At 37.3% G+C, this 13,246-nt stretch overlaps 1 long non-coding RNA gene across 2 annotated transcripts in view; it reads left to right on the top strand.

The window, feature by feature from the left end:
* The window catches only part of LOC111194509 (uncharacterized), a 61,875-nt gene that overhangs the window by 8,571 nt on the left and 40,058 nt on the right, over positions 1 to 13,246 (top strand). For both annotated transcript variants that reach the window (XR_007438908.1, XR_002651110.2), the window contains exons 2-3: positions 7,728 to 7,877; positions 11,496 to 11,663. This is a non-coding gene — a long non-coding RNA (uncharacterized LOC111194509). The remainder of the gene's footprint in view (positions 1 to 7,727; positions 7,878 to 11,495; positions 11,664 to 13,246) is intronic.

Below are 13,246 nucleotides of genomic sequence, written 5' to 3'. Positions count from 1 at the left end.
AACTGTGTTGCAAGAACAGCCCAACGTTGATAAATTTTAAGAGATGCAAAGCATTATAACTGTTTTTTTTTTTTGTGGAGAAAACTTACACACGTTGCATTGCTTTATTTAATTTAATGTATTTATTGCTCATAATTTGCCAAACAAATATCTAAAAGCCCCACATTTGCCATCACTACAAGAAACTATAGATATATATAGAACTCTCTTTTCATAAAGCTCATCCTCATAAAAGCGCCCAATCCAAGTACCTTCAGTAAACTCAATTTTCAAATATATAAATGAATGAAAATGCAGTAAAACTCAAACATTATGAACAATAAAGCACAGTATAAACGCAGAAGCACAAACATAATTTTCCTAGCAAAAAACACAGCAGAAACAACTAGACAACATTATTTCCCCCCACCCCAGCTCACAAATGGTATGTTCCACTCCCAAAAGCGGGAAACTCCCCTATAACTGGGCTAAATGGTACTGTCACCTCTGTTTGAGAGTGTCATGAGGCTGCTGTATGTAAGTGTTTCAGTATTTAGCTTAAAAAAAAGACCCAAATAAATTCAAACCTGACTAACTTCTGATGGGTAGTGTTATTTTACAAAGAATGTAAAATATTAATAAGGCTAATATGGAGCAGGTTTTTAGTAATGGAGTCTGTTAAGCACAAACACCAAACAAACTGAGTCACTGCAAACAAAGGGGGAGTTTGTAAAAGATGTTTTGCCATCTGGTCTGTACATTCTCAATGTACAGAACCTACACAGCAAAAAAGTTATAATAAGTTACATTTCAGTTAATAAAATAACTGAGTTAACAGTCAGTTTGACTATTGCCAAATTAAACATTGGATAGAGACTCATCTGTTGGGTTTTACTGTCTGTAAAGAGATGGTAAATACAAACCTGCAATCGCCAAGTGTTAATTATGATTTTCTCTGCCCCTAAACTCACTTTTTACCAATATCAGAGAGACCGCTAATTACTTCTGTGCTTCCGCTAGTTTTAAAGGCTAGCTTTTTGGTAAGAATCATCAACATATGAATTTTACAACATTGTTGGTTCCTTGTTTCACATTATGTAGTATTAACATTAAAGCTAAAGGTATTGTTAAGTTAGCTAGGTTAACTAATGTTTGCAAGCTGTTATTCTTCTTAACCACCTGCACTAAAATTGATAATAAAACATTGTCATTTTAATCATTATTATTCATTTTGTTCTTTATTTGATACCTTGAACATTTAAGGCAATTTTGTTATACCACACACCAGTGTTAAGTATATTTATCATTATTATTATTTATCATTTTATTATTAGTTAGTGGTGAAAATGACCGTTATTATATAGTCGAGCAGCAGAACCAACCAGAAACAACCCTAATTCTAAATTTGGAAAATATTGATTAAAAAGACAGATAGCAGTTAACATATTAGCAGTACCAAAATAGCATTTCTAGCTTTCCTAACTTTTTATAGAATAAAATGTATACTAAAAAAGAAAAAAAGTCAATTTTGCCAAAACATTATTTTAGGAAAGTCACTATATAGAGTCAGAATTAACTAAAATGCTAAAACTTTAACATAAATTGTTGGGTTGACTTGTTGGAATAAGTCTTCATGCATATTAATTTAGGTTCATATCAATAGCTACATTGTGACTAATTTATTTTCCTTTTGCTAGATAGTTTTGAGGGTTAAAAAAAGAAAAATGGAAGAAAATTGAATCGTGTGGCATGTTTGGATTACTTTATCATGTTTGGTTGCCCTTTTGAGGAAACAGTTCTCTGGCTTAAACAAAATTATATATTTTCCTGTTCTAAAGAGTTTTCACAGGTATAAGACTGGACCAAGGTTTGGGCCTTTGTTACAGTGTGAAACATGTGAAAGTCGTGTATTTTATAGATCTATTACACACAGTGATCAATTTTAAGCATTTATTTAGTTTGTTGTTAATGATTGAGTTTCACGTTTTAAACTGAATTACAGAAATCAAGTATCTTTTCAATGACATTTTTATTTATTTTATTTTATAAAGAGATGCACTAGTGTATTTGGTTTCACACTGCAGTCTAGTGAGTACATTAAAGAACTTTCCTATGTCCTGTAGTCATCACCTACATGGGCGGTGTCTCCCTATACTGATTGGTTTTGGTTATACTGATTGGTGATAATGATTGGTTTTACTAAATCAAATCAAATCAAATCAAATTTATTTGTATAGCGCTTTTTACAACAGGTGTTGGCACAAAGCAGCTTTACAGAAACATGATTACAGGACAAAGAATCAGGCAAAACATTACACATAGAAAATACAGAATACAGAACCCCCAGTGAGCGCGGAGGCAAGGAAAAACTCCCTCAGAGCTGCAGGAGGAGGAAGAAACCTTGGGAGGACCAAGACTCACATTAAAGGGGGGACCATCCTACCACTGGTCAAACGGCTTTTAAATAGAAATTTAAAAAGTCTTTTATACATCTATATAGGTTTTATGTACTCAGGAGTGTAATAGCGCCACTAATGGCTTGGATGTAATCTGTAGTGGAGAGTAAGATGGTCGATGAGCAGCTGATCTGTGGTGGTGGTGGAGAAGAGCTGACTTCAGAAACTTCCATCAGTCTGGCCGGACAGGAGACGCGAGAGCCTGAGGGTCCAACATCGGTATCGGGTCAGACAGGTGGGCAGTCAGTAACTCGGAGGAAAGCAGAGAGATGGAATTAGTTCTGACTGGATTTATGTAAAACAGAGAATATAAAATATTATCAGAGTGTGGCAAATGACTCCGGCAGAACTGAATAAAACAGCCTAACTAAAGGCAGAGAGCCAGAAGGTAACATAGACATGGAGGCACCCTGAAACACCAGCATCCACCCACTCCACCGTCCACAAACCTGAGTGACCGTGTGCAGTGGGAGAACAACAGCACCAGCATCTCAGTTTACCACAATTTCCTCTGTCCATGAACCCCTGAATCTGCAGCCTTATCTAAAGGGAAAAACATTAATTACCAAAAGCTAAACTAAACAAGTAAGTTTTCAGTCTAGACTTAAAGATTGAGACTGTGTCTGAGTCCCGAACATATTCGGGGAGATTATTCCAGAGTTGAGGCGCTTTATAAGAGAAAGCTCTTCCTCCTGCAGAGCTCCTCTGAATTTTAGGCACTACTAATAAACCAGCACCCTGAGATCTGAGTAATCGCGGTGGTTCATAACAGGAGATGAGGTCTTGTAAATACTCAGGAGCGAGTCCGTGTAGGGCTTTATACGTTAACAGGAGAATTTTATAGTCTATGCGGAATTTGACTGGAAGCCAGTGCAGTGCTGATAGTACTGGACTAATATGGTCAAATTTTCTAGTTTTAGTAAGGACCCTGGCTGCAGCATTTTGAACTAGCTGAAGTTTATTTAAGTTACTGCCGGAACATCCAGACAGTAGCGCATTACAATAATCTAGCCTTGAGGTAATAAAGGCATGTACTAATTTTTCTGCGTCATGCAGTGATAGGGCATTTCTTAGCTTGGCGATGTTACGGAGGTGTAGAAAAGCTGTTCTAGTAACATTAGATATGTGTTTATCGAATGCTAGATCTGAATCTATGATAACTCCAAGGTTTTTAGCTGCTGAACCAGGGGTGGCTGAGTAGTCAGCCAGATTTAGCATTAAGTCTGATAATTTATTTCTAGCAGCTTTGGGGCCTAATAGGAGAACTTCTGTTTTATCACTATTTAATAGGAGGAAGTTGTGCGACATCCATGATTTTACATCTTCTACACAATCCTCGATTTTCTTTAATCTCACTCTGTCATCAGGTTTGGCTGATATGAAGAGCTGCGTGTCATCCGCATAACAATGAAAATTCACATTGTGTTTTCTAATAACTTTGCCCAGTGGGAGCATATATAATGTAAATAATAACGGTCCTAATATAGAGCCTTGTGGAATTCCATATCTTACCTTGGTATAACTGGAAGACATATCATTTATCCTCACAAACTGATAGCGATCGGTTAAGTACGATTTAAACCATGCTAAGGCAGTTCCGGTTACACCGACCATGTTCTCTAGTCTTTCTAAAAGGATAGTATGATCTATTGTATCAAAGGCTGCGCTCAGATCGAGAAGTACGAGTAAGGAAACACAGCCTTGGTCGGCGGCTATAAGTAGATCGTTTGTTATTCTAACTAAAGCTGTCTCAGTGCTATGATAAGGCCTAAATCCAGATTGAAATTTTTCATAGATCTGGTTTCTTTGCAGGTAAGAGCAAAGTTGTTGGGCTACAGCTTTTTCTAAAATCTTAGAAATAAAGGGTAAGTTTGAAATAGGTCTATAGTTAGACAGTACACTAGGATCAAGATTTGGTTTCTTGATCAGAGGTTTAATTACAGCTGTTTTAAAGGCTTTGGGTACATGGCCCAGGGCGAGCGATGAGTTTACTATCATTAACAGAGGTTTAATTATATCTGGCAGTACCTGTTTTAATAATTTTGTGGGAACAGCATCAAGTGTGCAGGTTGTGCTGTTTGAAGAGGAGATAATTTTCTCTAGTTCTAGCTGTGGAAGTGGGTTAAAGACTTCCAACCTAACTTCAGTAACAGAGTTTTGTTCTAGATCAGCCAGACCAGATGATAGAGAGGATGTAATATTTATCTGTTTAATTTTATCCCGAATGTTTTCAATTTTACTATTGAAGAAGTCCATAAAATCGTTGCTGGTGTAAATGGCTGGAATCTGAGGTTCAGTACCTGCCTGGTTTTTAGTTAATTTGGAAATAACACTAAAGAGAACTCTAGGATTATTTTTATTTATCTCGATCTGTGAGGCCAGATATGCTGAGCGGGCTTTATTAAGTTCTTTTCTATATTTAACAAGACTGTCTTTCCACGCAGAGTGAAACACTTCCAGTTTAGTTGATCGATATTTACGCTCTAAATTTCGTACTAACTGCTTTAAGGTACGAGTTTGATCATTGTACCACGGTGCGAGCTTTTTCTGTCTCTCTATTTTGTGTTTAAGGGGTGCTACAACATCTAAGGTAGAGCGAAAGGTATTTTCTAAACCTTCGGTTAGTTTGTCTAGTTCTACTGGGTCTACAGGAGAGTACATTATAGATGATAAATCGGGAAGCTTATCTGTAAATTGTTGGGCTGTAAAAGGCGTAATTGAACGTTTTACAGAGTAGCTAGGGGATGTACGTATATTATGACTAAGATGTAATTTAAATGAAATAAGGTAATGATCTGAAATTGCGGAGGTTTGAGAACGAATATTCGGGTTATCTATGCTCACACCCAGGGTCAAAACTAAATCCAGAGTATGATTACAGTAATGAGTAGGTCCTGTTATATTTTGAATAATACCAACTGAGTCTAAAATCGATGTGAATGCCTTTTTTAATGGATCATCCAATTTTTCGAAATGAATGTTGAAGTCTCCAACTATAATCACTTTATCATTACTTACTGCTAAGTCTGTGACAAAATCACTAAATTCTTTTAAAAATTCTAAATAGGGCCCTGGTGGTCTGTAGATGTTAATTAAAGAAAATGCATTCTTTTTTGTAACTGGATTAATTATACTGGTGTAAAGAAGCTCAAAAGAAGTAAAATTTTCATAGTGTTTCTGATTGCTAACTAAGGTACTTTGGAAAAGTATGCAGACCCCACCTCCTCTACCGGACAATCTCGGATTGTGTATATAATTATAGCCTGCAGGGGTGGCTTCATTTAATGCTACATATTCATTTGGCCTAATCCAGGTTTCTGTCAGACACAGAACATCGAATTTCTGATCAGTTATCATTTCATTCACCAGAACTGCTTTTGAATTTAGAGATCTAATATTAAGTAAACCAATCTTTAGGCTTGAAATGTTAGTACTACAGTCTGGATATGATTGTTTAATATAAGTTAAGTTATTTAGATTTACTGTTTTAGTTTTTTGATGTTTTTGTTTGACTCGGGGGACAGACACAGTCTGAATACATTGGTATCTAGGTAACGTCTCTTTGCAGCTCGCAGACGGTTGGTTAAGCCTCTCTGTCTGCGGCCTGGTCCCGGCTCTGGATTGTCAGCAGCTTCTAATACTACTCTGCCGACTAACTAAAAGACTATGAGCTATGCTGCATGAAAGTAAGGCAGCACCCTCCCGCGTGGGGTGGACACCATCCCTACCTAAAAGACCAGGCTTGCCCTCAAAGTGTAGCCAGTTATCTATAAAGCCCACATGATTTTCTGCACACCACTTGGACATCCAGCGGTTCAGCGAAGAAAGCCTGCTGTAAGCTTCATCACCACGCCTCATTGGGATGGGGCCAGAGCAGATTACCTCCTCGGACAGCGTCTGGGCCTGTTTAATCACCTCTTTAATATTAGCCTTAGTTACTTCAGACTGCCGCAGACGAATATCATTGGCCCCTACATGAATTACTACCCTCGAATATCTCCTATTCCCTAACCTAAGGTTGCCACTAATGTCCGGTGCTCTGGCTCCCGGTAAACAAGTAACTGTTGCCGCTGGTGCCCCTAAAGGAGTAGCTAATTTCACGTGTCGGACGATAGAGTCTCCTATCACCAGAGTACCTTTAACAGGCTCCTCAGTTGGTGCTTCACTGAGCGGGGCAAACCTGTTTGACACGTGAACTGGGGGAGCGTGGTGTTCAGGTGGGCTGGCTGTGGCCTTTGCGGTAGCATTAGCCTTAGCCTTTCGACTATGCCGCCGAGACGTTACCCATTCGCCCCGCTGTGAGGGCTCTAAGGCCGGAGTCGAGGGGGTACTAACTCTCCCTGAGACACCCGGGGCTGCTAACAGTGAATCCTGCTGTCTATCCCTTATTAAACCCCGGACGTGCAGCTCTAACTTATTCACCTTATCCACCAAGGAGCTAACTATCTCACACTTAGTACAAATACCACTATTGTTACCAGTATCGGTGGATAAGGGATCTAAGCTATACATGCCACACTCTAAACAGGTGTAAACCTGAGCAGAAGCCATGGAGAAAAAAGCACTCACCTTGTTTCAGTTGAAATTAGAAACTTACACAAACAAACTGCAGCAGCAAACAGCTAATCCAGCAAACCTGAGGAAAAAGTCTATAAAAGTAGACTGAGAGTGGATTAATAGGTGTGTAGAGCAAAGAGGAAGCAGACTAAAAGTGGATTAGTAAGTGTGAAGAGAGTAAAAGAGAAGAAAACAGAGAAAAGTGTAGAAGCTGAAGATTAAAGCAAGCTTTCAGCAGCAGAGCAGCACAGCAGCAAACCAGCACAGCAGCAGACCAGAGTAGTAGAGAGCAGAGCAGGGAGCAGAGCAGGGAGCAGAGCAGGGAGCAGAGCAGGGAGCAGAGCAGGGAGCCTAAATCTGACTTACTTCATGTTATGTGTATCAAGCAGCAGAGTGAGTGTCACCACAATTATTATTTTCTATTTCCTTCTATTTTTAAATTGGAGATAATCTACAGTTACAGTAGATACAGTAGTCATGAGCAAAAATGTTTGTACTAGTACTGCTGACAAGACAAGACAAGACAAGACAAGACAAGACAAGACAAGACAAGACAAGACAAGACAAGACAAGACAAGACCTAAACCGAGACCACCTCTTTTGGTATTAACAAATTTTTGTCAGGACCAAACACGGTGTGTGTGAGAGCACTCTTAGTATATTTGTAGTTTAATCAAGTTTTGAAAAATTTCTAGAATGGTCAAGTACTTATACCTGCTTCTGTTTCCTTTTCAGATGGGGCTTTGTTGCCTCCTGGATTTGGGCTGAATTCAGTCTTGGATGTGTCCAAGTTCTTTGCTTTTGGAGGACTCTACTTGAGCTTCACTTACTAATGAAATGCAGCAGCTTCACTGTAAAAGACTAAAATGGACGTCCTAAGAGTTGGTGAGACAGATTCATTGCAGACATTGCAGACTTGTTTTGCTAGTTTGTTTTTGTTACATGCGTTATTCTAATCTGGTTGCATTTGCATAGGGTGTTTGGGAGGTTGCCTATTAGATAAATTTTTTGCCTACAATTAATTTACAGTAAAATACTATTTGAGAAAAAATATGGGTATCTGTATACTTCATCTATATCTATATCAAGAAAGCAACCCCATTTTTACTCTGTTAACCTCATTCTTTGAGTAAGTTTATTTAGGGGCCATGTAGCACCCTCTACTGGGCTATGAGGCCAACAAAGCAAATCCCAGTCAGCTGTGGATAATCCAAATTAAGAATTTAGGGCCAAAAAGGATAATAAGCTAATTTACAAAACCTTAGTTGTAGGATGTTTCTTTAGTTATTGGTATGGATTTAACAGGTTCACATTTATTGAATAGAATTTTTGTGCAATATGACATCTGTATAAGCCTGTCATGACAACTGACATAATCCTGCATGCATATTTTTAAAATAAAGGCTTATTGTCTTAATACTTTCTAAACTGACAAGCGTTTTGGGCAAATTTTCTTGTAAATAGATGTATTTTTGCTAGTTGTCATGTAAAGCTTATGTAGCTATCAGGTAGTCTTAGGTGGCCTTCAGTAAAATGTTAATATATTGAATGTAATGACTGCTTTTAACAAGGCTGTTTGGTGGTGTTTAAAAAAAATGTTTTATGTTATATGATATGATAATTGTATAATTAATGTATAAGTTCTAAAACAGTATAAAAGTTTCGCAAGTAAAATCGTTAAAGTAATTTTCAGTCAAGATGTCAGTTATTCCCACATTCATGATTGTTTTAAAAAAAGTTACTATATTGCACAATTTGATATTTTTTTAAATACTGTATTACATGAATATTAAATAGAATTAAGTAAATGTAAACTTTAGTCATTTGTCTTGTTTTCTGCAAATTCAACTGCCCCAATAATATCTTTAATTTAAACTCTGAGAATTACCAAAAAAAAAAAAAAACAATAAAAGGCAGAATAATCCAGCTTTTAATGGAAACACGTGACTCAAATTTTGAAAGCTAAATGCACTTTTTAAGAAAGTTTTTAGAAGTTCACGTTAAAGAACTTTTTGTACATATTTAACGGCTTTCCTTATTTGTAAGGCTGTTTTTTTGCAAGGTTGGCAGCCTGGTTAATTTTAATAAAACTATTTTAGGTATTTAAATTAGTCTAATCTGCTCTAGTTTTATTAAAAATAGCTAGCTATTTAAACATGCCCAAGAATTCCCTGTCCAGTGTGTTATCTTGGGATAACTTTGCTGCCCCTTTAAGAAAGTAGCTTTTGACGTCAATGGCATCACAATCTTCCTGTCGTTTTCCAAGGAACTTGAAGGCACTTACTGCATGTTCATCAATTGTTTCCCGTATTGTTTTCCAATTCTATTGTCTTCATATTTAGGTGAGATAAAGCTTAAACTGTTCACAAGGTCATGATAAAAAAAAATCAAGTTAATCATAAAAATAACTCCTTACATGGCAGTTTGCGTTATAATTGCTCGCCAGCAGCAGCTTGCCATGACTGAATGGACACATGCATGACTAAAAATACAAAAGTAAAAGAAAAAAAGATTAAGCTGAGAAATATAAGTTCTGTGTAGTCTGAAGTCAATATATAAATACAAATAATAGTCAAAACAAATAATAAAAAAGAAACATATTTTAAAGTTATGGTATACCAAAAGGCACAGCTTTTAAATAAGGACTCAACAAAAGTACACACACTAGGCATGATTTAAAGTATACAGCACATAATAATGTTTAGAAAACAGCATTTAACTAAGAAAGACTATTAACTTTAAAATGCCAGAAGTCTTACCTTTTAAAAAAAATGCAAATAAAATCAGTCAGTCAAAAGTCAACTTTTTTCCTTAAAACAGAAGACACTTTTTTTTTTTTTTTTTTAAAGAGCAAACTCAGACCCAAGTCTACAAGAGCATCAAACGACAGGTTGCCAGTTTTCTAACAGTCAGCTGCTTCTCTGTTAAACAGCTCAGCTTAACAGTGTCTGAAGGAACCTTGTGGGACTGTTTTTGCATTGTGAGAAACTGGTAGAAGCTGCGAGACTGTGGTGTGGTGTGGGTATGTCAAAACCAGGAAGCAGATGAGACTCATTGACAGCATAAACAGGATGCTGGGGTGTAGGTTTGTATGAATGCTTTAGGTGCCAGTGCAGTCTTCAGGGAGGACAGGGTGTGGATGGGAAGGGAAATTACAAAACAGCTGTATAGGTATTTTAGTCACATGCATTGGGTTACCATATAATGGAGACGGCATAGATTCTATTTGTAACCAAGCTGAACATTTGCAAGTGAAAGTGTCTAACCCACCAGACAGCTATGTATGTTGTAAGCAACACCTGTATTTTTGTTATTCCTATTTTTAATCTTCCTGTAAAGAACCTCACTAATAAATTTACATAACAGTTCTCAGAAGATAATCCTTCAGACTGTCGATCTGTTAAAATGTTAGAATGAAAGAATGGCTTTTAGACTTTCAAACCTCACAGTCTAACAGCAGGAACAAACAATGGTTTTGAAGCTCACCTCAGATCAGATCGCCAATCCAGATTGTAACAGTTGCATCTCATTGAACCCAGTGAAAAAACATATTTCCACACAGTAAACAACTAATAGTTATAATAATACTATATAAACTACTATAAAAGTGCCAGAATGGCAAATTGCAGATAATCTGTTACTACACAAATGGATGCTACCATATGCTGGTATTATGCCACTGTTTAAATAAAGAAAAAATAATTAAAAGGTGCTGTAATATGTGTTTACTGAAATTTTTTATTGTTGTTCCTGGGTTTAAATAGAAAAGTGTGACTTTGGTTATGGTGGAAAATGCCTTTATGTAGATTTATAAGCCTATTTATCACCCAGTGCTCCTGTTTTTTTTTTTTTTTCTTCTTCTCTTCTTCCCCATTTTCTCCTCAACTTTGCACAGCCAATTACCCAACCCACTCATTAGGACTCCAACACACCAGGAGGGTGAAGATTAACACATGCTTCCTCTGATACATGTGAAGTCAGCCACCGCTTCTTTTTGAGCTGCTGCTGATGCAGCATTACCGAGCAGCCAGTGCGCTTGGAGGAAAGCACAGCGACTCGGTTCTGATACATCAGCTCACAGACGCCCTGTGTTGCGGACATCACCTTAGGAGTGATGTGGGGAGAGGGTGCCATCTACCCACCCAGAGGGAGCAGGGCCAATTGTGCTCCCACTGAGCACCGGCAGCTGATAGCAAAGCTGCATGAGCTGATGTCAAAGCTGCGCTTTAGACCACTCGGCACACTCCACTAGCTTTGATTAGGGCTTTGTGTAGTGCATGTGGTCAGTGCCAGTGTTCTGCCATTGGGGATCATGCACTGCATGTAGGGAACCAAGTGCCTATTGGGTACCATAAAACAGGCTCTTAAATACAATCTGTGTAATCATCATGATGACCTATTCAAAATAAAAACAGATAAAGCATGTTAATAGATATAAGCAATATAAAAGTAACATATGTGATTGACAAAAAAGATTAATCTGCTCTGCATCCTTCTCTGCAGTTTCCACATGGTGTCCAACTCCCCCACCCACCAGTGGTCTGTTCGATTATGCCTGTCTGAAGTTTGGCAGACACCTGTGTTTGGACATGGCCTCAAAAAGGTGTCAAGAGTTGGGTGGAAAAGAAAAAAAAAGAAAAGACCAGTGAGATTCTAATGTGTCGCTTGCAGGTAGGACAATGTTTGAAATAGCAATTGTTACTTTTGTATTTTTTCTATTATGCATGCCTATAATCATACTACTAGCCATGTTTAGACTTAAGTGTTATGTTGCAAGTAATTGATGTTGGCTAGTTAGTTGTATAAAATTGTGGATATGGATTATTAAATGAAATTATTCATGCTCACTCGGCTTTAGTTAGCAATCAGTGCATTAGACCAGCAGTCCTTTCTTAGATTGCTAGCTAGCTATGTAGCTATGCTATTTCTGACAAAGCATAACTTTGGGTTGATGATTAATTTAGCCTCAGAAGTCATCAGCCAGGTATACGCAACAAGTTATTTTTAGCCTTCTGTTTTTCAGGACGTGTATTTGTTATGTACTGTGATACTTTCAGAAAGTAATGAATTAGTACTTCTCTTTGTGACATGATCTTTAAAAAATAGATGCAGATGTGTGCCTCTGTAAGGCCTCTACCGACTGGTTCTTGTGAAAGTTTCTTACACAGTTCTATAGAATAGCATGGTCTTTTTGTAGAGGTAAATTCTAGAGTAAATTCTATTGTGCAGTTATTTGTACTCATGTGTAGTTATTTACTAAAAAAATCCACAAAGCATCACAGCTAGCGCCGGCCCTGGAGAGGGTTAATGTACATCTTGGGGGTGTAAGGACTGAGATGTAACAATTTTTGGTTAGTTTTCACAGTCAAGAACATTAAGCCTTGTCAAGACTGCACAGCACTTTAAATGGTGTTGAAATATAAATATTAGTGGTGTCAATTAATCTTAAATGTAATCTAATTTATATATTCTGAGATTAACTGCAATTATTCATAGTTATAGTGGACAATTAAATGTAAATAAAAGAATGAATGTAAGAAATGTCAAATGCAACCACATTTATATTAGTGGTGTCAATTAAAATACTAGTCTATACTTATGTTTGAGGGCAAAGACTATGCATATTAAGCACAAGGAAGTAGGCAGTGAATGATGGTGTCGACATGGAGAACTATTGTAATATATATCTGTTTTGTTTTATTGCACACTAAAGGAAAGCTAATATAGTATAGCATATTTAAATACATTTCTGTATTTAAATAAAACATAGAAATAAACTATAGTAGGAAATGTATCCACACATTTTGATCAGCACTCAAAATTAGTTGGTACTTAAAACCCATCTAAAGCCACTCAGTTACTCCACTCATGGGATGTTTAGTGAACAAACACTGGCACCTTCTTAGGCACTTTTACCTTTAAGAGCTTATTCATTTAAATTGCAAGGAAAGAGGCAGTGTTGAATTTGTTTTGTTTGAGGGCAGCATTTAAAAAAGGTATATTTTGGGCTTTATGTAATTTGTTTAAACCTTTTCACAGTTTTAAAGCAGTTGCTTCTGAAAACACGCAGCTGCTTCAACTCAGCTGCTGACACTACTTAACACACCCACAATGCTGTATTTAGAGCATCATTATTTAAAGGGCTCATTCAAACTGAAATTTTGCGCATGGTTCCTGAGTTCCTGAGTTTGCACAGCTGTCTAAGCATAGGCCCCATCATTGGCAAATCTGCAATGTCCTCTGTGGGTGGGACA

The sequence above is a fragment of the Astyanax mexicanus genome, chromosome 4 (genome assembly GCF_023375975.1).
Source record: "Astyanax mexicanus isolate ESR-SI-001 chromosome 4, AstMex3_surface, whole genome shotgun sequence".
NCBI lineage: Eukaryota > Metazoa > Chordata > Actinopteri > Characiformes > Acestrorhamphidae > Astyanax > Astyanax mexicanus.
Note: the sequence above shows the minus strand (reverse complement) of the source record. Positions and strands in the feature narration are given on the sequence as shown.